The sequence below is a fragment of the Scyliorhinus canicula genome, chromosome 23 (assembly GCF_902713615.1).
Source record: "Scyliorhinus canicula chromosome 23, sScyCan1.1, whole genome shotgun sequence".
Classification (NCBI taxonomy): domain Eukaryota; kingdom Metazoa; phylum Chordata; class Chondrichthyes; order Carcharhiniformes; family Scyliorhinidae; genus Scyliorhinus; species Scyliorhinus canicula.
In genome coordinates, this window is record NC_052168.1 from 10,459,806 (window position 1) to 10,486,072 (window position 26,267).

The 26,267-nt window shown below is 43.9% G+C and overlaps 1 protein-coding gene across 5 annotated transcripts in view; it reads left to right on the forward strand.

Moving 5' to 3' along the window:
* Positions 1-26,267, forward strand: part of LOC119956435 (carnitine O-palmitoyltransferase 1, liver isoform-like) — a 117,637-nt gene that overhangs the window by 11,749 nt on the left and 79,621 nt on the right. Inside the window, exon 1 of one of the 5 annotated variants that reach the window (XM_038783657.1) lies at positions 11,458-11,579. The exons of the other annotated variants lie outside the window; for them this stretch is intronic. The gene's annotated coding sequence lies outside the window, so the exon portion shown is untranslated. Of the gene's footprint in view, positions 1-11,457; positions 11,580-26,267 lie in introns of those variants that run through there. 5 annotated transcript variants of the gene reach the window in all.

Genomic DNA, 26,267 nt, shown 5'->3' on the forward strand with positions numbered 1-26,267 from the left:
GGGTCGCATAGTAGTTTTTTACGTTCATATGCTTTGTATGCTTGTATCTTCTCCTTATCCTAATTCAAATAGCCTGCCCACGTGAACAGTTTAATCCATTAATTATCTTAAAGTTGAGCAACATCTATGCTTTTTAGAATAAAACAGATCCAACTCTCTGATTGATTGTGATAATTTAAGGATTTAAAAGTGGCTTTTCTTCATGAAGGCCTCTGAAATTACGTACCATATGAGGGGACGAAAACCAGAAACAATATTATAGATGAGGCCTAACATATTGTATATGTAGTGCTTTACGTGTTGGATCATCACAGCAACATATTCTGGGTGGCACAGTGGTTATCACTGCTGCCTCACGCCACTGAGGACCCGAGTTCGATCCCGGTCACTGACCGTGTGGAGTTTGCAGATTTCCCTCTCCCCCCGAACCCCAAAGGATGTGCAGGGTATGTGTATTGGCCGCGCTAAATTGCCCTTTAAGTGGAAAAAGAATAATTGGGTACTCTAAATTTATTTTTCAAAAATGACAAAGAAAAGAAAAACTCATTCTGATACTCCTAATTGCTTTTGCTATGGTTTTGTGCTAATGGGTGTGAACCTTTAGAGATTCATGTATTTTTACACCTGCAGTTTTGAGATTGGTTTATGCAGGTTTGGCATTAGGTTATCGGTGATCCGTTGGTGTCATATCGGGTTCATTGCTTAGAATGAGCATGGAAGTGCCAGAGCTTGGCGGGGCATATGGTTTGTATGGGGGTCTTGAGGGGCCATAGGGGTTGTTTTTGGTGGGGGGGTTGTGGTGGTTGGGGTGTATAGCTCATCAAGGGGGCTTGAGGGACCATAGGGTGTGGTTGAGGGGATGAGATGTCCTGGAAGGGCATGGGAGGATGTGGGGGTGAGGGCTGTGCCATTACACAGAGGCGGGCCTTTTAAACAACACGCCTCTACCCTGTGGCTGACTCTGAATTTTTTCCTGTGTCGGCTGACTGACTACAGTCTGCGCTCACCCACTCCAGAGGTGGGCAGGCTGACCCAGGAATTTTCCGACTCTTGTAACCTGCCTTGAGGTTAGAAATCCTGGCTTCTTTTGCTAACGATATTGTTTAATTGAAATATTATAATGTTTACAGATCACAACACTGCCAACACCTAAATCAGACAAAATACAAGCAGTAACAGGAACCCAATAACAGAAATTCCCCCCAGAACAATCCCCGCCTCATTAACCTCCCCCCACGAATAACTCGCAATGACCGGATCCTTAAAGTGCAATATAAAAGGCCCCCATCTACGATAGAACCCATCAATCAACCCCTTCACTGTGAACTTGAACAAGAATTCCATCAAATCACCCAGAGCCATGCTTCGGCACTGGGTGGAGTCGCCTGCTCAGAATCCAGACCTATTAAAGGTGGGTCAGTGTGAGACAGCTGAAGTGGCTACGGACTTGAAAGTGGTGGTGGAGGGGTCAAGTAAGGTGTTAAACGTGGCTGGTGACATTGCATTCCTGTATAACATTCAGGTCTTTTTAAAGAAAATATTTTATTGAAGCATTTGTAATTTTCACAGTTTTAACAATTTAACATTTCTTAAGCAACCGATCGGGCCGACACACGCAACAACATTAAAATAACATACCCTACTCACCCCCCCCCCCCCCGCCCGATCTCCTGATTACCCATATATTAAGTTCCCTGTCCTTGTCTTACACGACCATGCCTCCCATTTTCCTCCCCCTCTCTTCCCTCCCCACATACTGCTGCCGTTCAATTTTCCTTAAAGAAGTCGATGAACGGCTGCCACCTCCGGGCGAACCTCTCGAGGCGAACTTAATTTTTTCCAGACTGAGAAACCCTGCCATGTTGCTAACCTATACACCTGACTTTGTAGGCTCCGAGTCCCTCCATCCCAGCAAAATCCATCTCCGGGCCGCCAGGGAGGAGAATACCAGGATATCGGCCTCCCTCCCCACTGGGCCCCCGGATCTTACAACATTCTCAATGATGTGGAGATGCCGGCATTAGACTGGGGTTGGCACAGTAAGAAATCTGACAACACCAGGTTGAAGTCCAACAGGTTTGTTTAGAATCACTAGTTTTCAGAGCACAGCTCACCTGATGAAGGAACTGCGCTCCAAAAGCTAGTGATTCCAAACAAACCTGTTGGACTTAACATTCTTAATTAATAGGCTTGTGGGGGAGTCGACTGATCAACGAGTCACTGAATATTTGGAATTCTTTACCGCAGAGGGCTGTGGGGGCTTGGTCATTAAGTATGTTCAAGGCTGAGATAGACAGATTTTTAATCAGTTAGGGAATTAAGGGTTATGTGGATAAGACAGGAAAGTGGAGTTGAGGATTATCACATCAGATAAGCTAGGATTTCATTAAATGGCGGAGGAAGCTCGATGGGCCAAATGGCCTCATTCTGCTCCTACGTCTTACGATCACTCACAGCTGGCTTAATTCTCTTTATGTGCGCGGAGATATAAATTGTTTCCCTTCTTTAGAAATTTAATTTCTTTCCCCTGTTTAATTTTTCTTTTAACATCTCAAAACTGTAGTCCATGTCTGTGGCTTGTCTTCGTGCTTTGCCTTTTGGTTCATGGTTCATATTGGCTCATTGCTTTTTCACCTTATTTTTAAGTAGTGTCACTCCTCCCTAGCAACTAAAGTAATTGTCCGCTGGCTCGGGTCCAGGGAACATATAACTAATGCTTTGTAGCCAGGCTACTCATAATTAGAAATTTATGAATAGAATCTACATGATGACATAAAAATTCCATATAAACCATGCTGCCATCTATTTGCATTGCCTTCCTCCATGGATTATTTGCTGTTTAAAATGAACCTAAACAGATGTTTTTGAAACGGGCAAGAGAAAATCTATTTAAAAAATGTTCAAGTGAAAACTTAAACCATCCTTGGTATGTACTATCTGCATGTTTGTTTGCATGATAGCTGGTATTCCTTGTTCCTTCCCCCGCACCCCCTCCCAATTAGTTCCTGAATGTGTCATTTGTTTGAGAGACTGTTATTTCACAATGAGGCTGTGTTTGGGTGGACCCAATAAATATTTGCATGAAGCAAATAGAACCACTTAATGCTCAGTGCTGCATAATTACAATTCCCTGGAATCGTTACTCCGGTATTGAGCTGTAGACCTGTGCACTTGCTGTTGAAGGCTCTCTTCCGCTCTCAAAGAGATACAAACATTTGCAAGGTATTACATAGAATTTTGAGCATTTGGCCCAACTGGTCCATGTGGAGCATAAATACCTACAAGCGCCTGTTCTCACACGGCTTTGTTTTGCCCTAGCAGTGTATTCTTCTCGCCTTTTCCCCTCATGCATTTATCCAGGTTCCCCTTGCGTGTACCTGTGTGATACAGATTGAAACATCAATGCTCAAATTACTCACTGGGAAGTCTTAAAGAGGAAGAGCATTGGCTGGCTTTTCCGTTCCAGATCGCTTTCTAGTAATTCCCGCTGTAAGATATTCCTGCGTGCACAATCGGTGAGGATAGCTTACAGGTGAAACCTGGCAACAGTCACCATCTAGGCTCGTACTCTTGAGAACAGACACTTGGTTCAAGGTCCAGGAGAACCACAGGCAAGTATGAAATGATCTCCCTTCATGAAAGGAGAAGAGGATCCTGGGGATAAATCAGGCTAACCAAAGTCACAATGTTATCTTGATATCTGTCCATGTTGGCAAGGAGCACCTGTAATTGAGCTTGGGTTCTGATATTGGATTTGAACCCTTTGCCTACCTGATGTGTAGGGTTGGAGACATTCATCCCCTCACGTCAATTTAGTATTTTATCTGTTGACCCACAGTGTAATGACGCAAAGAGGATTTTCAGCAGTCTTTCTGTTTATTGCAGAAAGGCAGTAGTTTTGAAATAACTTTTACAATGGTCAGCAAGGTCAAGGAAACAAATTGAGCTTTTAATGACTTTCTGTTAAATGTTTAACTTTTTGTTAATAATCAATCTAAGTAGTTTGTCATTGGAGTGTCGGATTCTGCCACCCCTTGAGTTCCCCTTCTCAGTTTTGCTGTTATGGTGAATTACAAACCATAATAATAATAACAATCGTTATTACTGCCACAAGTAGGCTTACATTAACACTGTAATAAAGTTACAGTGAAAATCCCCTCGTCGCCACATTCTGCCGCCTGTTTGGATACACGGAGGGATAATTCAGAATGTCCAAATTACCTAACAAGCACGTCTTTTGGGACTCGTGGGAGGAATCCGGAGCACCCGGAGGAAACCCACGCAGACACGGGGAGAACTGGTGCTGTTAAGCAACAGTGCTACTGTGCTGCCCATACCAAACCAGGTAGTATTCCCACAAGTGACAGTGTTGCTAACTTTGATTCAGCATACTCTTGAAGGTTTCATTGCATGCTCCCCGCTCCCACAATTGGTCACCTGACATGTTCAACATTGCGGGACCTCACCTTCCCATTCCAATTAGATAGTGAATGGACTCTTCGTCAACCAATTTGTTGATTCTAGTCTGTCAATCAAACAACCATTTTGATGTCTCTTAAGATTTTTCTGCTAGTTTGCAGATTGAGTTTTAACTCCTGGAGAGTCCTCAGACAATCTGGGAGAGCCGGAAACCCTACAACAGACGGTTATAGGTAGGCTTGCCCATCAACTTGAGAGCAGAGAAAGGAAGAAAAAGGATTGAAACGTACCACAGAGCGCACCCCCTTGGGATAAATACTTTCCCCGATGTGAGTCACACAGATCCCAAATGTTCCAACTTCAGCCCCTAACCAAATCATGGAAACTTAGAGCTCAGAAGGAGGCAATTCGCCCATCCTGCTTGTGTAGACACTTCGAAGGAGCAGTCAGTATGTTTTGATTCTTTCCCAAGATGTGGACATCGCTTGTTCCACTATCCTGCTTTTTGTCTGTAAACCTGTAATTCCATCATCCTCAAGGATTCACTTTCCCAAATCACTTTTAAGATTATTAAAGGATTCTGCTTCCATCATCTTCTCAGTTAGTGGTCCAGACCCTGGCAAATCTCTGACTGCAAACATTTCTACTCGGCTCCCTTCTCGATCATTTGACAATGATTTGAAATACATAACCTCTGGTCAATGACCCACGGACTAGAATAATATTTAGGGAATGATATGGGCGGCACAGTAACACTGTTGCTTCACAGCGCCAGGGTCCCAGGTTCGATTCCCGGCTTGGGTCACTGTCTGTTCTCCTCGTGTCTGCGTGGGTTTCCTTCGTGTGCTCCGGTTTCCTCCCACAAGTCCCGAAAGACATGCTTGTTCGGTGAATTGGACATTCTGAATTCTCCCTCTGTGTACCTGAACAGGCACCGGAATGTGGCGACTATGGGATTCTCACAGTAACTTCATTGCAGTGTTATTGTAAGCCTACTTGTGACAATAATAAAGATTATCATTATCAAACCATCCACCATCTTTAAGACCTCACCTCTTGACCTGTTCCGAGGAGAACTCTAGTAACTTTCTTACTGAAGTTGCTCATCTGAGTAACATCCTGGTAAACCTCCTCCATACCCTTTGTAAGACATGACAGCTTTCCTTAAGTGTGGTGCTCAGAATTGTCCACAATTACTCCAGCTGGGGCATAACCAGTGATTTATAAAATCTGTAGAATCATAGAACAGTTACAGAACAGAAGGAAGCCATTCAGCCCATTATGCCCATACTGGTCCTCTGAAGTTGCATTTTATTTAGTGCCACTCCCCTGCCTTTTCCCCCCATGTCCCTGCAAATGTTTGCTTTTCAGATAATGATCTAATTCTCTTCTGAATGCCTTGCTTGAACTTGCCTCCACCACACTCTCAGGCAGCGCATTCCAAATTCAAACCACTCATTACGGAGGAATGTATTTCCTTGAGCTGCCATTGCTTCTTTTGCCAATCACCTTAAATCCATGCCCTCTTGTTCTTGATCCTTTCACCAATGGGGACAGTTTCTCCCCATCTACCCTGTCCATACTCTTCATGATTTAAATATCTCTATTAAATCTCCTCTCTGCCTTCTCTTCTGCAAGGAGAACAATCCTAACTTCTCAAATCTTTTAGTGTATCTGAAGTTTCTCATCTCTGGGATTGCTAACCTAAATCTTTTCTGCATCCTCTGTAATGCAGTCACACCCTTCATAAAGAGTGGCATAGTTGCAGCTAAACCAGTGTTTTAAGCACGTCTAACTTAACTTCCTTGCTTTTACACGCTATGCTCAGGATCTGGTATGTTGTATTAATCGCTCGCACAATCTGTCCTGCTACTTCCAATGTTAATATATGAACATGTACACCAGGTCCTTCTGCTTCTGCACCCCCCTTTAGAATTGCATCTTTTCACTGGGACTGCGGCGCTGAGGACCCGGGTTCGAATCCCGGCCCTGGGTCACTGTCCGTGTGGAGTTTGCACATTCTCCCCATGTCTGCGTGGGTTTCACCCCCACAACCCAAAGATGTGCAGGTTAGGTGGATTGGCCACGCTAAATTGCCACTTAATTGGAAAAAAATAATTGGCTACTCTAAATTTATTAAAAAAAAAAGAATTGCATCTTTTATTTTCTATTGTCTCTCTGCATTCTTCCGATCAAAATGAATCATGTCACACTTCACGGCATTAAATTTCATCGGCCACTTTTGTTTGCCCATTCCACCAACTGTCTATGAACTTCTAAAATTCTACACTACCCCTGGTGGAAGGGTTACAGACAAGTATGTCTTAAAGAAGTCACTAGTTTTCTGTAGGTTAACCATGAGACTTTATTAGCTACTAGAACTATGTTCAGTGAAGAGGATAGGCTCGGAGCTGTCTCCATGCTTAAGTCTCTGCTCGACACGCGACTGCCCCTAAGTCTGGGTTATGTGTCTTGCATCATTGTATGGACGGTACTAAGTACAGTCCCATATTAACCCTATGTGTGCCAGATCCTAATACGTCGATCCTCATCATCGTCCAGCTCTGGCCTGGTCGCTTTGCTTTTATATTCTAGATTTTGCGGGCGGCACAGTGGTTAGCACTGCTGCCGCACAGTGCCAGGGACCCAGTTTGATTCCAACCTCGGGCGACAGTCTGTGTGGAGTTTGCACCATGTTGCCCCATGTCTGCATGGGTTTCCTCCTAGGACTCCGGTTTCTTCCCACAGTCCAAAAATGTCCAGGTTAGGTGGATTGGCTATGCTAAAAATTGACCCTTAGTGTCACAACGGTTGGTGTGGTATCAGGGGTGGGGCCTAGGTGGGATGCTCTTTCAGAGTGTCGGTGCAGACTCAATGGGCCAAATGGCCCCTTTCTGCACTGTAGGGATTCTATGAATTGTTCTATTCTATTCTATATCCCTATAAGCACAGGTAACCCATATGCCCTGCCACCTTGAGGGATTTCTGTATTTGACTATTAAGATCTCTCTGCTCCACTGTACAGTTAGCTGATCTGAATTATGCTGACAGTGGGGCTGCTGCTGTGTCAGAATTCCCACTTCTACTTAAAAGAAGTGCATGTGCAAATATTAGATGAGGACGGGATCTAGCTCAGCTGTGATTTTCTGGATGGTTGAATTGCCTCCCAACGTTATCCAGGTTGACACATGAAGAATGCCAAGGTGCCCCACAGAAATTCACTATCAATGGAACTGTCGGCAAAACTGAGTGCCTGCAGGAGAACATTTACAGGGAAAACAAACTGGATGGCACTGGGAAGTCTGATGCTGAGAGATAACATTTTGGGTTTTACAACACGCATTGTGGTGTTTTCTGAGGTGATGTGAGTCATCTTCTGCCTTTCTGCCAAAACATTGTGGCTTTTGGTTGAACACATTTAAACAAAATTTCAATTGGCTTGAGACTATCATAAATAAAATAATACACGTCCAGTTTTAGGGTGAAGAATTTGCATGGTTAGTAGTCTCAGTATGATTTTCTTTTGGGGAAACTATGTCCTGGAAGATTTTGGCCAATACTGTATTACATTCCTCCTAACTTATTACTGACACAAAATGTTGGAAAATATAGTTCTATTGAAGGATCGATTGAAATATGAAGCTATTATTCCTCCTGGGATGATAAAAGACTTGCCATGTACTTCCAGAGTCTTTTGATTTTGTTTCCAGAACCTTTCCCCCTCTTTGCTGTTTCTGATTTGTGCGAGTCTGCCTGCCCCCTGTACAAATCATTCGTGATGCAGAAACAATTCCAGAAGTTCAAATGCAGAAACAATTCCAGAAGTTCAAATGGTTTAAGTTTACAAAAGGAAAAAAATTGGAACTTAATTGCCACAAATTTAAGTGAGTTAAGCCCTATACGCGCGCACGCGCCCCCATGCTTGAATTGCATTTTAAATGTTGAAGGTGCTGACTTCAAGTCCGCTTGCTAAACTTGTCTGTTAAGAACCGGTTGTACTACAGTATTATTGTCTTGACTGCTTGCTGGTTTCTGTGGTATTTTGCATTTATCCACTAACTAAGAAATTCAATTACATATGCAGATTGATCATGCTTTACAACTGCACTGGATGGAAGAATTAGTGATATGGACTTGATTTGGTGTTAGTGCTTCTATTTAAAAACAGTTCTTCTTGAGATTATTTGTTTTAAGACTACGACATGCCCCTATAATTGTAATGTTAAAACGTGGACACATGTGGATCATGTTGCAAATTTACTGTATAAACCCTATGACCTCGTTGCTTAGAATCGTTGTTAAGAGCTAGTAACTTACTGCATGGCAATTTGTGGGATGAATACAGTGGAAAACGCAGAATGAGGGGCTTGTGGCAATATTTCTGTTCCTAGTAATGCGTTAATTCTTCCATCTATCCAAGAGGAATCACAGTGAGAATTTGTCTTTGATAAATCCAACACCAGATTATTTAGAAACTCTAAATTCCGCCCCTGGTTTTGTCCAGATGTTGATGCTTGCTGAGGTACGACGACCCCCCCCAACCCATTGTGCATGTGAGTGGCGCGTATATTTAACGGGGGTCTTCGATTATGGGACCACAGTCAGACCCCAAATCTTCACTTGATGCATGCTGCACCAGGATGGGTCACCGAGGAATGACAGGATGCACGTTTATACCAACCCACCCTGTCACCTCTCATTCTGCGCCTGTTGATCTCAGCTACCCCACGAACAGGGAGGTGCTGATCACAAGAGGGAGGACTGGGGGGAGCTTTCTTCCTGAGCTACAGGAGGAAGGTGGCCTGTGAATCCCACAGGAGTGTGCAAGGTAATAAAAAAGTGTAGAATAATTTAGTTACTATTGGTCCTGGTGACCCTGGGAATAGATCAATACTTCGGCTAGCATGTTGCTGAGCCATCCAACATATCAGAAGAATATTCCCTTTATTGGGAAAGAGCTACTGGCAACATTAAGAGATGGGGTAGCAGGATTTAAACCATGCAGTGGTGGTGGCTGACTTGTTTCTGGTAGCTAACAGTTTAGTTTGAGCTCAACCAGGTTTTGTAAAACTGCACCATTTATATAGAGCACAATTTAATCCGCAAAAAGACAAGAATCCCATTTTGGGCCCGTGTAGGTGCCAAAAACCGCTATCAAAAGGGATTGTGTTGTTTTTTTCTGGCCTCAGTCTGAAACATCCCACCAAGGCCCATTTACCTCATTTTCTGCACTGACGAGCCCCAACGTACCTCTCATGGGCTCCTCAAGCCTCCCCTCACCCCACCTCTTAAGGCAGGTGATGTACCATCAATCAGACACGAGTTGTAGAGAGGATCCAAATATCAGGCTTTAATAAGCTAGATGTGAGCCCGGCAGTGGTCGTACAAGGAAAAGCCGACTGCCAGCTGGTACGAGCTTTTATACCCCGCCTTGTAGGCGGAGCTACCATCCTCTCGGCCAATTGGTGGGGAGTCACATGACAAGCCACAGGCAATTGGCAGAGAGGCACATGACTTGCCTGGGCCAATGGGCAGCGGGACTGCTGTACCAATGGCAGCTTGGTTCTAAGGTAATATGATCTCCCTAGTCATACTACCACAGCAGGTCAATCCCAGGCCCGGTCCCTGGCACAGGCAATCTGGTATCCGGGCACCTTGACAGTTCCCCAGCTGGCCTGGCAGTGCTATCCAGGAAACCTGGCACTGCCAGTGTATCACCCTGCCCAGAGTCCGATCACCGGGGGCCTTTGATGGTCTGGAAGACCCCCACCCCAAGGTGCCGTTACGCCTGGTCCAAATATGTGTGGACCAGTGCTAAACTGAACCATGGTGTGGTCTCCCAGGTGCAGACGTTAGTTCCTGATCCGAGAAAGAATAGGGCGTCGACATATTTAAATGACTCTAATTGCTCATTTAAATCTGGCGAGATCCAGATCTTGGCTTCTCACGAGATCTCATGAAATCTCGCGAGGTGTTCTGAGCGCTGCAAATCTTGTGAGCGGTCTCTTGCGAGATTTAACGGCCTCATCATGTCACCGAGTCAGGTGTGACGAGGCCGTTCGATCGTGCCCATAGTGTTAAAATAATAGGTGTCTTCTTTCACATCTTGAATTTTAAATTGAGAAATTTCAGTGAACTGCAAAGGCACATTGTGGCACGATTGAATAGTGTAAAAGAGGTAAATCGGGAATTTGTTTCTCAATGCCAAGTTTTGTATATTTTGAGCAGGCAGCTCCCGGAGTTGTAGGTTCAAGCCTACTTTTGGATTGAAGCAAATAATCTAAACTGACACTATCGTTCCGCTGACAAACTGCTGCATTGTTGGTGAAGCTATCCCTCAGATGCTAAATTAAAACCCCGCTTGCCTGTTCCAGTGGATCAGGTGGACACGCTGTGCACAAAATGATTGTTTTTTAAAATGTTTCCAATTAAGGGGTAATTTAGTGTGGCCAATCCACCTACCCTGCACATGTTTGGGCTGTGATGGTGAGACCCAGGCAGACATGGGAGAACGTGCAAACTCCATGCGGGCAGTGACTCGGGATCGGGATCGAACCCGGATCCTCGGCGCCGTGAGGCAGCAGTGCTAACCACTGCGCCACCCAGGTTGTTATTTTTTGCCTATATAACCTTTTTTGATGTTTTACCTAAAAGGTCTTTGTGAGCAGAGCTTTACTGAACAACATGCTGTTGGTATGAAATAATACAAACCACTTTTTCTTTGGAATCAGATATTGGTTGCGTTGGCCTTGCATTTTAGCCTGATCGTATTCAGTAGCACCGGACAATTATTTGCAGTCTGCCTTGCGGTTGTGTTTACCTGGCAGGTTTTAAATGTTACCTGCTTGTTCAAACAGCTGTGCCCTAGCAGTGACTGCATTTCATATCTGTGGCTCATTTAAAAAACTTGCATTCTCCCCTCTCCTATCAAGCGCTTTTCCTGGCTGTAACCTCTCACCTAGTTTTCTGAGTCACATGCCTTGTCAGCGTAAAGCACCTCCCTCCTCATTGCTACGTTGACTGTGCCCTTTGGCAAGTAGCTCATTCTTTCCACACTGGAGTTACGAGACTACTATAAACTTTCGGTAGACTGTAACTTTTAGCTTCAGCTTGCAGCGTGCATCTGGGTGACATCCTAAACACCAGTTGGTGTTCACAGGGTACTATACATTCTGTTTTTGTAAAAATTGTGTTTTGTTTTTGGTCACTAACAAACATCCTTAATTAAACTCCTTGATTTGGATTGAATGAGTTGACATGATTTGAAGCTGTACATTTGTTGGGCTCTGTTTCATAGAGTACTGGAGAAAATACAGATAATCTTGCTGTTGATGAACGACAAAGCAGTGGCTCTCAACTGATCAATAAAACTGCCATTTGTTAATTGAGCTTCCTGATTGCCTTAAATCTCTGTCAGCCCTCTGCTGGCTCTGAGGATGCTCAACCATGCTTTTAAAAAAAAAAATGTTTATTCTAGTTTTCTCTCTCTCTCATCTTCCAAATGCGTCAGTACATTCTTGGGATTGCATGAACTGCCTATTCTTTCTGCTTGGGCCTGATCGTCGAGCGTTGCTATTGCATTCAACTGCAAAGGACATCATAATCACCTGGCCCTCCCCTCATCCCAGCAAGAGTCATTGTATGGTAATCGGGGAGACTAGTGTGAATATGAATGTGTTGCGTTAAATCCCAGTGTGTTCTTGCAACAATTATGCTTTTAATTGTTTTGGGGATGGATTTTCAGATAATTGAATTAATTTTCTGATGAACCGCCTATCCTGCCAGTCCTACGACTAATAAATAAGTTACTGTACAGTGATTTGTTTCTGAATTTGTAGTAATGGGTACATACGTTGCATGGGCAGCTGCATATTTAATTTGGAGGGGACTAACACGGAATTAATTACACCATCATAACAAATGGTATAATTAATCTTGCATATAATGTTTTATTGATAGTTTATACCCTCATTCTATGACTTGTCCATCTTCATTGCCCTGGACTTTAGCTGTTGCCTTTACGTCCATTTGGACTGTTGTGGAGAATTTGTAGAAGGCTTGATTTGTGAGGAATATTTGTTGATGAGAGTAATTAATTTCAGACATTTTGAGGGAGGGACATTCTACTGAGTTTTACAGTTGACTTAGTCGATAAATGAGGTGAGGCGCTGAGCAGTTTTGCCGAGAATGTCGTAGGTTGAATTACTGCGTTAGTAGCTGATTTTGATTCAGATGGCTGTGGGTTTCTATAGGGTGGCACGGTAGCACAGTGGTTAGCACTGTTGCTTCACAGCACCAGGATTCCAAGTTCGATTCCCGGCTTGGGTCATTGTCTGTGCAGAGTCTGCACGGTCTTCCCGTGTCTGCGTGGGTTTCCTCCGGTGCCCCGGTTTCCTCCCACAAGTTCCGAAAGATGTGCTGTTAGGTAATATGGTCACTCTGAATTTTCCCTCTGTGTACCCGAACAGGTGCCGGAATGTGGCGACTAGGGGCTTTTCACAGTAACTTCATTGCAGTGTTAATGTAAGCCTACTTGTGACACTAAGTGGATGCTGATTTAGGATTGGGCTAGCAAAGAAGCCTAACCTAATCAAATAGAATTCTAATGTTCATTGTCAAGCTATTATTAGATTTTTAAAATTCGGTTTGACCTTATAGAATTGTGCTTTCAGCATTACGAGCGCCCTTTGAGCTCCAAAATGGTGTCTGTGGCACAAGTACATTGGTGGGGCTAACCATGTCAGGTGTCCTATTGATGAAGGAGCCAGCACATAGGGTGGCGCAGTGGTTAGTACTGCTGCCTACAGCGCTGAGGGTGTATGATCCCGGCCCCGGGTCATTGTCTATGTGAAGTTTGCACATTCTCCCCGAATCTGTGTGGGTTTCACGCCCACAACCCAAAAGATTACGAAAGGGAAAATGCTAGAAAATCTCAGCAAGTCTGGCAGCATCTGTAGGGAGAGAAAAGAGCTAACGTTTCGAGTCCGATGACTCTTTGTCAAAGCTAACAGACAGAGAGAGTGGGAAATATTTATACTATTGAGTGAGAATGAAAGATGAGTCATAGCCACAGAAACCCAGGGAAACCGGGTGCTAATGGCCACAGAAACCAAGGGGAAAGAGTGTTAATGGCAGTCCCCAGAGAGGACAAAAGATGTGAAAGGTCAAACAGCAGGGAAACTAACATTACTGTAGGTGTGGGGGGGGGGGGGGGGGGAGGGGGGAGAGGGGAAGTGGGAAGCAAAGAGGAGAAAGGTGCAAGAAAGAAGGAAATGGTAAAAGACAGTTAAAATAAAATGAACACAAATGGGTCGAGGTGGGGCTGATCATCGAAGTTGTTGAATTTGATGTTCAGGCCAGAAGGCTGTAGCGTGCCTAACCGGAAGATGAGATGTTGTTCCTCCAGTTTGCGTTGCGCTTCACTGGAACATTGCAGCAGGCCAAGAACAGACATGTGGGCATGGGAGCAGGGTCTTTTGTTAAAATGGCAAGCAACAGGAAGGTCAGGATCCCGAATGTGCACAGACCGAAGATGCTCAGCAAAGCGATTACCCAGTCTGCGTTTGGTCTCTCCGATTATAGAGGAGACCACATTGGCAGAAGGCACGCTACAGCCTTCTGGCCTGAACATAGAATTCAACAACTTCAGATGATCAGCCCCACCTCGACCCATTTGTTTTCATTTTATTTCAACTGTCTTTTACCATTTCTTTCTTTCCTGCACCGTTCTCCTCTTTGCTTCCCCCCCTCCCCCCACACCTACAGTTCATCCTCTGATGTTAGTTTCCCTGCTGTTTGACCGTTCACATTTTTTGTCCTGTCTGGGAACTGCCATTAACACTCTTTCCCCTTGGTTTCTGTGGCCATTAGCACCAAGTTTCCCTGGGTTTCTGTGGCTATGACTCATCTTTCGTTCTCACTCAACAGTATAAATATTTCCCACTCTCTCTGCCTGTTAGCTTTGACAAAGAGTCATCGGACTCGAAACGTTAGCTCTTTTCTCTCCCTACAGGTGCTGTCAGACTTGCTGAGATTTTGTGGCATTTTCCCTTTCGTTTCAGATTCCAGCATCCGCAGTAATTTGCTTTTAACCCAAAAGATTAGGTGGATTGGCCACACTAAATTGTCCCTTAATTGGAAAAAAAAAATTGGGTATTTAGTAACAAAAAAAAGGAGCCAGCACACATGCACAGTGAGTGTCTAGTGGAAGTAAGCAGAAAAGGTAGATCACGGCACTGATTTGAGGCCAGTGATGCCAATTAGGAGGTCAATGCTCCAGTTAACTCCCCCTCTTAACCTTGAACGGTTCAGCAGTACTATTTTGCAGCGATCATCAATAGTTTACAGATTTGTTGCTGGTTGACTTCTTCTGGCTGTCACTACAATCGTACAGGCGTTTGGTGCTTGCTGTAGTTGTTTCAAGTTGTAAAGGTCCACAGGGAGCGTTGTAGCAGGTGTTAAAGGAGCTTTTGCTGACTCTTAAACTTCTGCACAGAGCAGTTTCAGACATAGGTGCACTGGTAGGCATTCCCTTTGGAATATAGCATGACTTGGAGAATGCACCTGGCAGCATCTGTGTAGAGAGAAACCGAGCTAATTTTGACCGCATACGAATATGGGAAACCTCTACAGTGATTAGCATTGTTGCTTCACAGCGCCAAGATCCAGATTCGATTCCCGGCTTGAGTCACTGCCTATGCGGAGTCTGCACATTCTTCCCATGTCTGCGTGGGTTTCTTCCGAGTGCTCTGGTTTACCCCCACCAGTCCCGAAAGGTAATATATTAATCTAATATAATCTTTATTGTCACAAGTAGGCTTACATTAACACTGCAATGAAGTTACTGTGAAAAGCTCCGAGTCGCCACATTCCGGTGCCTGTTCGGGTACACAGAGGGAGAATTCAGAATGTCCAAATTATCTAACAAGCACGTCTTTCAGGACTTGTTGGAGGAAACCGGAGCGTCTGGAGGACACCCACGCAGACACGGAGAACGTGCAGATTCTGCACAGGCAGTAACCCATGCCTGGAATCAAACCTGGGACCCTGGGGCTGTGAAGCAGCAGTGCTACTCACTGTGCTACATGCCAGGAATGATCCTGGGAATGAAGGGCTTGTCAAATGAGGTACAGTTGAGGACTCGTGTCTGTACTCATTGGAGTTTAGAAGGATGAGGTGGAATCTTATTGAAACTTACAGGATACTATGAGGCCTGGATGGAGTGGACGTGGAGAGGATGTTTTCACTTGTAGGAAAAACTAGAACCAGAGGACTCAATCTCAGACTAAACGGACGATCCTTTAAAACAGAGATGAAGAGGAATTTCTTCAGCCAGAGGGTGGTGAATCTGTGGAACTCTTTGTCTCAGAAGGCTGTGAAGACCAAATCACCGGGTGTTTTTAAGACAGAGATAGATAGGTTTGTGATTAATAAGGGGAGAAGGCAAGAGAATGGGGATGAGAAACATATCAGCCATGATTAAATGGCGGAGCAGACTCGATGAGCATAGTGGCTGACTTTTGCTCCTATGTCTTATAGTCTTAATGCAGGCTGGCAGTAACATGCCGGAAGTAATACTGCTGCGCAAATTCCGTCCATTCATAACAGTCAAGCAAGGATATTATTGCTCATGCCCATCTCCGGAATGCCATTTCACGCTTAAATTTCTTTTACATTTATTATCACACTTGAACTCGACAACTGCTCTATCTCCAGTGTCAAGCTTAACTGTTATTACTATGCCATTTATTTTTAATGGCACCATCCATTTATCTGTATAATTTGCCTTCAATTCACTATTGCTGCAGATTGATAAAAATATCCTTCTGTTTGATATACCTTAATTCTTGTCTTCACTGGTGATCACTTCAACAAAGAATGTGTTCTTTCGATACACCTCATCAATGAGGCTGATACTCTTCATTTTTTCAGGCCTTTTACTTGTATAACATTGGGCTGCAAAATGATTCCTGCCATTAAAGATGGCACATGTTTTTCCCTTAGGGCATTGCCGTCGCATATGCCGTGCCACATTCCGGACACAAAATGGAGGATTGGATTGGCCACTCAAAATGGCCGCCCCCACAGGGAGTACTTTTCGTATTCAGCTATGGCACCACACTAATGGCGTCTGCTGCCTTTGCTCAAAAACTATGGTGATTCAACACGTCTAGCTGCTTCGCAGCAAGCTTACGAGTGTGACATATTTGAATGGCACTATCAAGTTTCAAGGCTGTTTCCCGTAGTAGCCGCTCGCGCACTTTAGAATTGGAGATTATTAAAAGCAATCTGTCTCGTATCACTGACGACAGGGTGTGCTGATGTTGCACAACTGTGCTTTCAATCGCAAGTAAGTAAGGAAACTATCGAATGTCTCTCCCATGTTTTGGGTGCGTGAACAGAATTTATAGCGCTCAAAGGTATCGCGCTCAATGGTGTTGGTTTTTTGGAGGGGAGCAATGCTGATTGAATCGTTTAAGCATTCTTCAAAGATTTTACCGTCAGTCTTGTCTTCAAATGCAAAAAAGCATTGAAGATCTCAATTGCTTGGGACCTGCTACAGTGAACAGCAACACAATATGCCTTTCATCGGGCTGTGCCTGCAGACCAAGGGCTTCAGCATACAGTTTAAACTGCTGGTTAAACACCCTCCGAATTTCGTCTACATTACCAGTAAATCGAAGCTGTTGAGGTGCCTTGATACCTTCTATTCCAGGCTTCGAAGTTTTAGCGCGCGTTGAGCACAAGATGCCAGTAGCTTGCAAGGTTCGTCACAAAGATTAGTTTCCTTGCTTATCCTGCAGAGTGATCTTCAGTGGTTTGAATTTTCTTGTATAGAATCTTCAAGTTCTGGTTAAAGCATCAACCCTGGTACCATGTCATGTTCTGTAGACTGGCCGAAGTGAAAGATGAACTCAGAACATGTAGTTTAAAATAATTTCTTTTGAACAGACTTTGTGATAAGATAACTGGGATAAACAAACAACTAATTCTAAACAACTCTTGTGGGGCAGCATGGTGGCACAGTGGTTAGCAAATCTGTCTCATGGCGCCAAGGTCCCAGGTTCGATCCCTGTTCTGGGTCACTGCCCGTGTGGAGTTTGCATATTCTCCCCATGTTTGCGTGGGTTTTGCCCTCACAACCCAAAAGATGTGCAGGGTAGATAGATTGGCCACTCTAAATTGTCCCTTAATTGGAAAAATGAATTGCGTACTCTAAACCAAAAAAAAACAACTCTGTGGAATTACTGCAAATACGTCTATCTCCCAGCACGATCAACTCCCAACTCCCAGATCACATGGTGACGTGACGGGTTTACAATGCCACCTAGTGGTCGGAGGTCGTGCATAACATTATGTACAAACTTACATTCTGCAGATCATCACACCCATACACCTTCTTCACCAAGTAGTAACTTTTGAGTGGCTGTCTCCAGTGCTTTCCTGAATTTTCAGAGAGCTTCTTAAATCCACCACCAGCAGGAAAGGTTCTTCTGGTGGTGGTTCTTCCTCCTGGCCATCGCCAGAACAAATCTCCCTGAATCTGTAGAAGGATGCAGGATGCATCCCTTCAGCCCCCCAGCATCCAGTGGCTCACAAAGTCAAGCCATTTTTTTCTCTCTGCTGATCAGACAGAACCTCTGCCTGTCTGGCTGTGATATTCATTGATTTATAGGGGAGCTTGTAGGCTGACATATTAATATTGTTTCTCGGTAGAAATGCTAATTAGCAATCCTTGATCCTAACTCCTTTACATCTTTGACGTGAATGGACAATTATAACACAACTGTACCATCAAGACATTTCTGGAACTTTGGAAGCCTATTCATTGTAAACTAAGGGACTGCTGTCAAGTGTAAATACCTTGTACCTTCTTCTCAGTAAAACAGTCTTAACCTTTCCTTAATCTCTAACAATCGAACCACCCATACTGTCAAGACAGACTTATAATGATCTTTATTGTCACAAGGAGGCTGACATTAACACTGCAATGAAGTTACCGCGGAAAGCCCTCAGTCGCCACATTCCGACGCCTGTTCGGGTACACTGAGGGAAAATTCAGAGTGACCAATTTATCTAACAGCACATCCTTCGGGACTTGTGGGAGGAAACCGGAGCACCTGGAGGAAACCCACGCAGACACAGGGAGAATGTGCAGACTCCGTACAGACAGTGACCCTCCCCTTTATTTACTCTAAATTTCAAACCTCAGTCACGAAATATAATCTTATGTACCTTATAATTGTAACAGTTGATTAGTTGCACATTGCTATCCCATCTCCTGTTTTCAGGGGCTATTCATAAGAACAAGTAGGAAGAGTAGGCCATCTGGCCTCTCGAGCCTGCTCTGCTATTCAATTAAGATCATGGCTAACCTTTTTGTGGACTCAGCTCCACTTACCCTCCCGCACACCATAACGTTTTATTCCTTTACTGTTCAAAAATCTATCTAACTTTGCCTTAAAAACATTTAACGGGGAGCCTCAACTGCTTCACTGGGCAGGGAATTCTACAGATTCACGACCCTTTGGGTGAAGAAGTTCATCCTCAGCTCCGTCCTAAATCTGCTCCCCCTTATTTTGAGGCTATGCCCCCTAGTTCTAGTTCCATCCGCCAGTGGAAATATCCTCCCTGCTTTTATCCTATCTATTCCATTCCCCTCATTCTTCTAAATTTCAATGAGTATAGTCCCAGTCTACTTAGTCTCTCCTCATGAGTATGGTGTGCAGTTTTGGTCTCCTTTATCAAGAAAGGATATGCTTGCCGTAGAAGGAGTGCAGCAAATGTTCACCAGACTAATTCCAGGGATGACAGGATTGCCACACGAGGAGAGATTTGGCCAGTTAGGCCTATATCAGGGGTGGGCAAACTACGGCCCGCGGGCCGCAAAGGTCTTTATGCGGCCCACCAAGATCAAGTCATATAAAAAAAATATTTTAAAAAAAACTTTTTATTTTAATTTTAAGGTTAATGGGGGGGCTGTTGGGTTACTGGTATAGGGTGGATACGTTGACTTGAGTAGGGTGATCATTGCTCGGCACAACATGTGTTTCATGTGAAGTTTCTACTTTAAAATATTAATTAATAAAAATTAATTGCTTTTTTTTCTTTAAAAACCTTTTATTTTGGCTATTTTAAATATTAATTATTTTACTTAATATACTATGCGGCCCTTTAAAATTGTGAATTTCTGAATGTAGCCCTTGCACGGAAAGGTTTGCCCACCCCTGGCCTATATTCACTGGAATTTAGAAGAATGAGAGGGGATCAAATTGAAATATAACATAAAATTCTGACAGGGCTGGACAGACTGGATGTAGGGTTGATGTTTCCTCTGGCTGGGGGTCTGGAACAAGTGGTCACAGTCTCAGGATGTGGGATAGGGCATTTAGGATTGCGATGAGGAAAAAGTTTTTCGCTCAGGGTGGTGAACTTGTGGAATTCTCTACCACAGAAGGCTGAGGAGGCCAAGTCACTGACTATATTTAAGAAGGAAATAGATTGATTTCTAGACTATAAAGGCTTCAAGGGGTTTGGGGAGAGCTCTGGAGTATGGTATTGAGATGGAGGAACAGCCATGATCAAATTGAATGGTGGAGTGGGCTCGAAGGGCCAAATAGCCTACTCCTCCTATTTTCTATGTTTCTTTGAGAGGATAGATAGGGAGGCCTCAGTTTAATGGCTCATTTGAAGGAATGACAACATTGTCAGGTCAGCACTCCCTCAGTGCTCCACTGAAGTTTCAGCTTAGACTTTTGTACTCTGGAGTACGCAGTGAAGTGTTTCTGTTGAGTGTGTGCTCAAATCCACAGTGGGGAAAGTTAATCAATGTCCCTGATTCAGAAACAAGAGTGGTGCTGTCAAACTGACATGATTAGTTAACGATTGTTGAGGAAAGGTTTGTGTGCTGCTGGGGAGGAGATTGGAAGGACATTTCCTTTTCTAAAGGTAAATAGACATACAAAAATTAGGGTCTGTGACGAGATAGTCAGCTAACAATGCATTAGGATTTTAAAAAATCCAATAACCTTATCTTGTAGTTGCTGGCCTGGTCATGTTAAAACATTGAGGCCGTTAACTAGGTACACTTCACTTGTGACTTTTGTTGAAGTCAAGCCAAGGACAAGGCGTGCCATTCTAAAATAGAGACTGATAGATATTTTGAGTCACAGGGCGCTGTGGTTTATGATTTAACTAGTGCAACAGCAGTTCGCCAGCATTCTGGTAAATGTACTGTGTATTTCTGTCTACTCCCAATGATGATCATTGCAAAAGTTACTTTCCCCTCTTGCCCAAGTTTTGTTCATTGATTTTATAAATATTTTAAAGGAAAAACGAAACAGGCGAGGAAATCAAAGGATTAGAAAAGGGGTGACAAGGACAGGGAAGCGGCAAGATAGATGACAATTTTTGTCATGTCATCAGAACCTAAACTGTATTCTAATGATCCAGCTGTTATACAGAAATTCTACTGGTTTTATTGAAAAGCTAAAAATGTCAAAGCTGAGGAGTGGTAGCGGTTGTTAAATTTGTAAAACTAAATTTTAGTTTCCTGTCGAGCAAAATTGATTTGTGTGTGTCACTGGAGTTGCAGTCTTTTGATGCAATTGGCTGTTAACGGGAATTATTTGCTCGTTGTTCAGTTTCGAATGCAGACTTGCGCAAGGTCAGTCAAACTAAGCCTTTTTCAGATACGTGCCACTCCACTGGGGATAAGGTCATAATGCAGCTGATTAAATATGCTACTGGGTTGTGATAAAGTAAAGTAGTGTTTAAGCAGCTACCGGATGATTTAGTGTTACTTTATGAAGCCATATAGAGCAAAGGGTGTTCTAGGTTCAGTTCCTGGCTGATATAGCAGAGGGAGGGCAGGGCTTGAATTCCATTGTGACTCCTCTCACGGTCAAATAGCAGGCTCACATGTCTTGTCCAGGCATGGTTGCGAAGCATAGCCTATGGATTATAATAATCCTGAAGTGGATGGCTATACCTTGGCATAATTGAAATTGAATATGAATTAGTTTGCCTTCTTTACAAATGTTCATGAGAGAACAGATTGCGTGTCTCATTTCCCATGGATGTTAAGTTTTTTTTATTTTATTAAATGCCGACCCTTCAGATTTTACTAACAATGTTTAACATCAAGTTCAGAGGATGGTGCAGTGGTTAGCACTGCGGCCTCACGGCGCTGAGGATGCGGGTTCGATCCCAGCTCCGGGTTACTGTCTGTGTGGAGTTTGCACGTTCTCCCCATGTCTGCGTGGGTCTCACCCCCACAACCTAAAATGCAGGGTAGGTGGATTAACCACACTAAAATTGCCCCTTAATTGGAAGAAAAAGAAAACATCACGTTCAGAGGCATAGTTGCAGAAATTAGAGTAATTGAGAAATTTGTCTCAATTTGTACACATGATGCTATTTCATATTGTCCAGTACACTCCTATTGTGGCATAGTCTCCCAGAGCAGCCTCCCATTGTTGTACCGTCTCTCTCAGTCCATCCCCGTTGTACTGTCTCCCTCAGTCCACCCCCATTGTACCGTCTCCCTCAGTCCATCCCCTTTGTACCGTCTCCCTCAGTTCACCTCTGTTGTACCATCTCCCTCGGTCCACCCCGTTGTACCGTCTCCCTCAGTCCATCCCTGTTGTACCTTCTCCCTCAGTTCACCTCTGTTGTACCATCTCCCTCGGTCCACCCCGTTGTACCGTCTCCCTCAGTCCATCCCTGTTGTACCGTCTCCCTCGGTCCATCCCTGTAGTACCATCTCCCTCAGTCCATCCCTGTTGTACCGTCTCCCTCGGTCCACCCCCGTTGTACCGTCTCCTTCAGTCCATCCCTGTTGTACAATCTGCAACGCTCCACCCCTGTTGGTATACTGTTTGTCTGATTAGTAAGGTCCAAACGAATAAATGGAGGTATAGAAAGCAACAAAATGTTTGGAAGCTCCATAAAGATGGAAATATCTGTGCTGTTAGGAGCATCTAACTCCAAACTGCGTGATATTGTGAACAACAACACATGCTGACGTATCCAGGGTGGGTCGGAATGCTACTTTTAAATAATTGAGAATCTCTATATTGGGACGATGGTCTAAAAGCAGTGGCTGATAGTAACTGGCTTGACTTATAGCTGAGATAAAACCATAACACCTTGAATACTTTTATAATGCTACCTATGTTTGATTCGAATTACTGCTAAATTTGGATTTATTTTCGAAGTCACAAAATATTTTGAAATAACAGGAAGCAAAATTCTGGCAGGAATCTGAAGAAAACAGGACACACTCAGCTGTTTCGGCAGTATCTGTAAAAACAAGAAGGTTTAGTTAATTGTTCAGCTTTATGCCCCTTTTGACAGAACTGCAACACGTGCAGCTTCGGAGGGACAGAGAGAAACCGAGACTAGGCAGTGGGGACCAGAGGATAAAAGTGATCTTGTACACAAAATATGATCTGTAAAGTGATTATGGAGGACAAGAGATGCCTAAAGTACAGTAGTGAAGATATAGTGTCAGATATTAGATGACGAAAGTGAGAGAAATTTTAATTGAATTTACTTTCGAGACACATCAGAAGTGTGAACTGTTGAGGCAGAATAGCCGATGGGAGGGTACACCGAGAAAGCTCCAGTACCACAGTATTTTGATGGACCTTAAAGGCTGGCCCCAGGGTAGCATGGTGGTTAGCATAAATGCTTCACAGCTCCAGGGTCCCAGGTTCGATTCCCGGCTGGGTCACTGTCTGTGTGCAGTCTGCACGTCCTCCTGGGTGGGTTTCCTCCGGGTGCTCCGGTTTCCTCCCACAGTCCAAAAGATGTGCGGGTTAGGTGGATTGGCCATGCTAAATTGCCCGTAGTGTCCTAAAAGTAAGGTTAAGGGGGGGGTTGTTGGGTTACGGGTATAGGGTGGATATGTGGGTTTGAGTAGGGTGATCATGGCTCGGCACAACATTGAGGGCCGAAGGGCCTGTTCTGTGCTGTACTGTTCTATGTTCTATGATACAGGATCCCATCCCAAACATTATCCCACGCCCTCCCCAATTCCTAGTCGTGCTGGTGCCCCATCCCAAGATACTAGCTAGCTAAGGGAAAAATGGGAGGAGTGGTTAAGTCCTGACTTGGGTAAAGTAAGTGTAATGGCCAGAGCTGCAAAGTGCCTAATGAAAACTTGAAGTACTGTTTCTTGAGCATGCGTTGAGCTTCATGGCAAGAGTGTAGGAGGTCAGAGTTGGGTCAGATGATTAAAGTGGCAAGCACCCGACAAAAGTCTGTTTCCTCCATTGGATGTGGATAATTACTGGAAAAAATATAATGCTGATAGTCCACAAATGGTTTTCTTTTGTGCACAAAATACAATATGCTGGATAGGGTAACACCACATAGCATTCATAGAGCTAAACAGGGTGGGGCCTGTCCACTTTTACAAAAATAATCGCCTTTATAATTGCAATCTAATCTTTGCGAAGTTGTCTGTGGCATGTACTACTGTGGAGGCTCAGCCATATAGATGTCGTCTGGACAGCTGCCAAGCTACACTGCACAAGGCGTTGATTATGGGCTTTTATTTAAGATGGTTTCTTTGTATGTGCTTCCTCCTTGAGATGCTATTCACATTTTCTGAATTCAAACCCGTTTATAATTTTAGTTGTTCAAGCACTTTGTTAATTAAGGTGACAGTGAGACTTTCCACTGAATTACCTGAACGATTTGCGCCCCCCCCCCCCACCCCCCCCCCCCCCCCCCCCCCCACAATCAAGCCTAACACTGACATTAAATACCGCACAAGTGTAGTGTTAGCTTCCTCGTACCAGTTATCAATGTTGAGCCTCCAAGGGGGATTACTAATTTTGCTGATTGTTTACAGTTTTGTACTATGGACTTTGCACTCACTTGTGTCCAACCTTGCCACAAAAAGGAAACTTATTTTTCCGTTTGCCTGTTTCCACCCTAGTCTCAAAGCTGTAAAACTATAATTAAGCTGGTTGCAGCACCATTCCCTGCCGGATGTCATTGAGATACTCACTATCATTATCAGTTTGTGATGCAGAATGAGGCCAGCAGCGTGGGTTGAATTCCTGAACCGGCTGAGGTTATTCATGAAGGCCCCACTTTCTCAACCTTGCTCCTCACTTGAAGGGCTGGTTTAGCTCAATGAGCTAGACAGCTGGTTTGTGGTGCAGAACAAGGCCAGCAGCGCGGGTTCAATTCCTGTACCAGCTTACCTGAACAGGCGCCGGAATGTGCGACATGGGGCTTTTCACAGTAACTTCATCCTTGTGACAATAAAAGGTTATTATTAGGTGTGGTGATCCTCAGTTAAATCACTGCCAGTCAGCTCTCCCCCTCAAAGGGAAAAGCAACCGATGGTCATCTGGGACTATGGCAACTTAATTTTTACTTATTACCATCATTACGTGTGCTCTGCCCAAAGGCAGGTCAGGTCCTAGGATTAGTCTCCAGAATGTGGGTAAAACTGCTAGCACTGAGTCAGAGGTATAAGACCACACCTAGCCTGAGTTAGTTACACTATTCCATTCAGACTTAAACCTATTCATGGGAATAAGCAGGAGTACCCCTGTTCAGCTAGAGTGATTCACTCAAGATCCATTGTCCTCCAGGACTCTCTTGATTGACCAGCTATTAGCCCATTACAGAGTCTGGCCTCTTTTGTCTGTAAATTGGAGGTTAATTGCATATTCGTAGCCTGACTGTTCTTTTGTATAAATGAGATAGCGGTGATTTAAAAAAAAATTATAGTGCCCATTTATTTTTTTCCAATTAAGGGGCAATCTAGCATGGCCAATCAATTTACTCTGCGCATCTTTTTGGGTTGTGGGGGTGAGACCCATGCAGACAAGGAGAATGTGCAAACTCCACATGGCCTGTGACCTAAAAATCTTCAATATTGTTTTTCTTTTGTTTTAATAAAGTTTTGTTTGTAATAATAACCAAGCCCTATTTCTCGTGCAATCACTCCTGGAACAAATCGATGTTTCTGGACAGTCTTACAAAATTTAAAAAGCGTTGTGGTTCTCGTCCAGCATCTTTGCCACTGCTGGGATCTGACCAGGCGTCTGCAACAAGAGCGAGTTGTTAACCGGAAAGGTGGATACACAACTCGAGAAACAACTTGCAAAGGGTTCATTTGGAACCGTGGTTTTGTACAGATGCGAGACCTGGACCTTACAGAATGAGGAAGCTGACTTGCTAAGTAGCTTTAAAATGTACATACTGTAGGCCATTATTTTGGTTGCTTGTCTGTTTAATGTCAAACAAGCAAAACTGTTAGCTGGTGAATTGTGTGAGCTTTTATTGCCACTTGCAACTAACAAACTGCAACAAGAGGATCATGTGAAACAACTGCTTGAAATGTAGATAATGGTCCTTGGTTTGCAATTGTAAAAGAGGATAAAAATCATACCTGAAACATTCTGTCTTGCTCAGTACTTGGGAAAACTTCCAGCATTTTTTGTTTCATTTCAGATTTCCAACATCTATAACATTTAACTTTTTGTCTTGTCCACAGTTGTAATACAGCTGACTGTGGCCACCCCTCCCCCCTCGGCTCCCCACCGCTCCTCTCACCTGTAACACTTGGTACACCTGCCACTGTGTGATATGGCTGTATGGGGGTGGGTGGGGTGGTGAGAAACGTATGTTAAAAATTACAGTGAGTCCGTGAATATAGATTTTGAGAAAAATCACTGTGACCCTCGGTCGAGGATTAACATTGTCCCTGCTCGAATTTCCCATGCTTTGAATTTTTCTGAAATAGGTTGTGTATTTTATGCTCTGTAAATGTGCGGGTAACAGGGAAGCTGAAACAGATTGATGTATTAATGAGGGAGAGA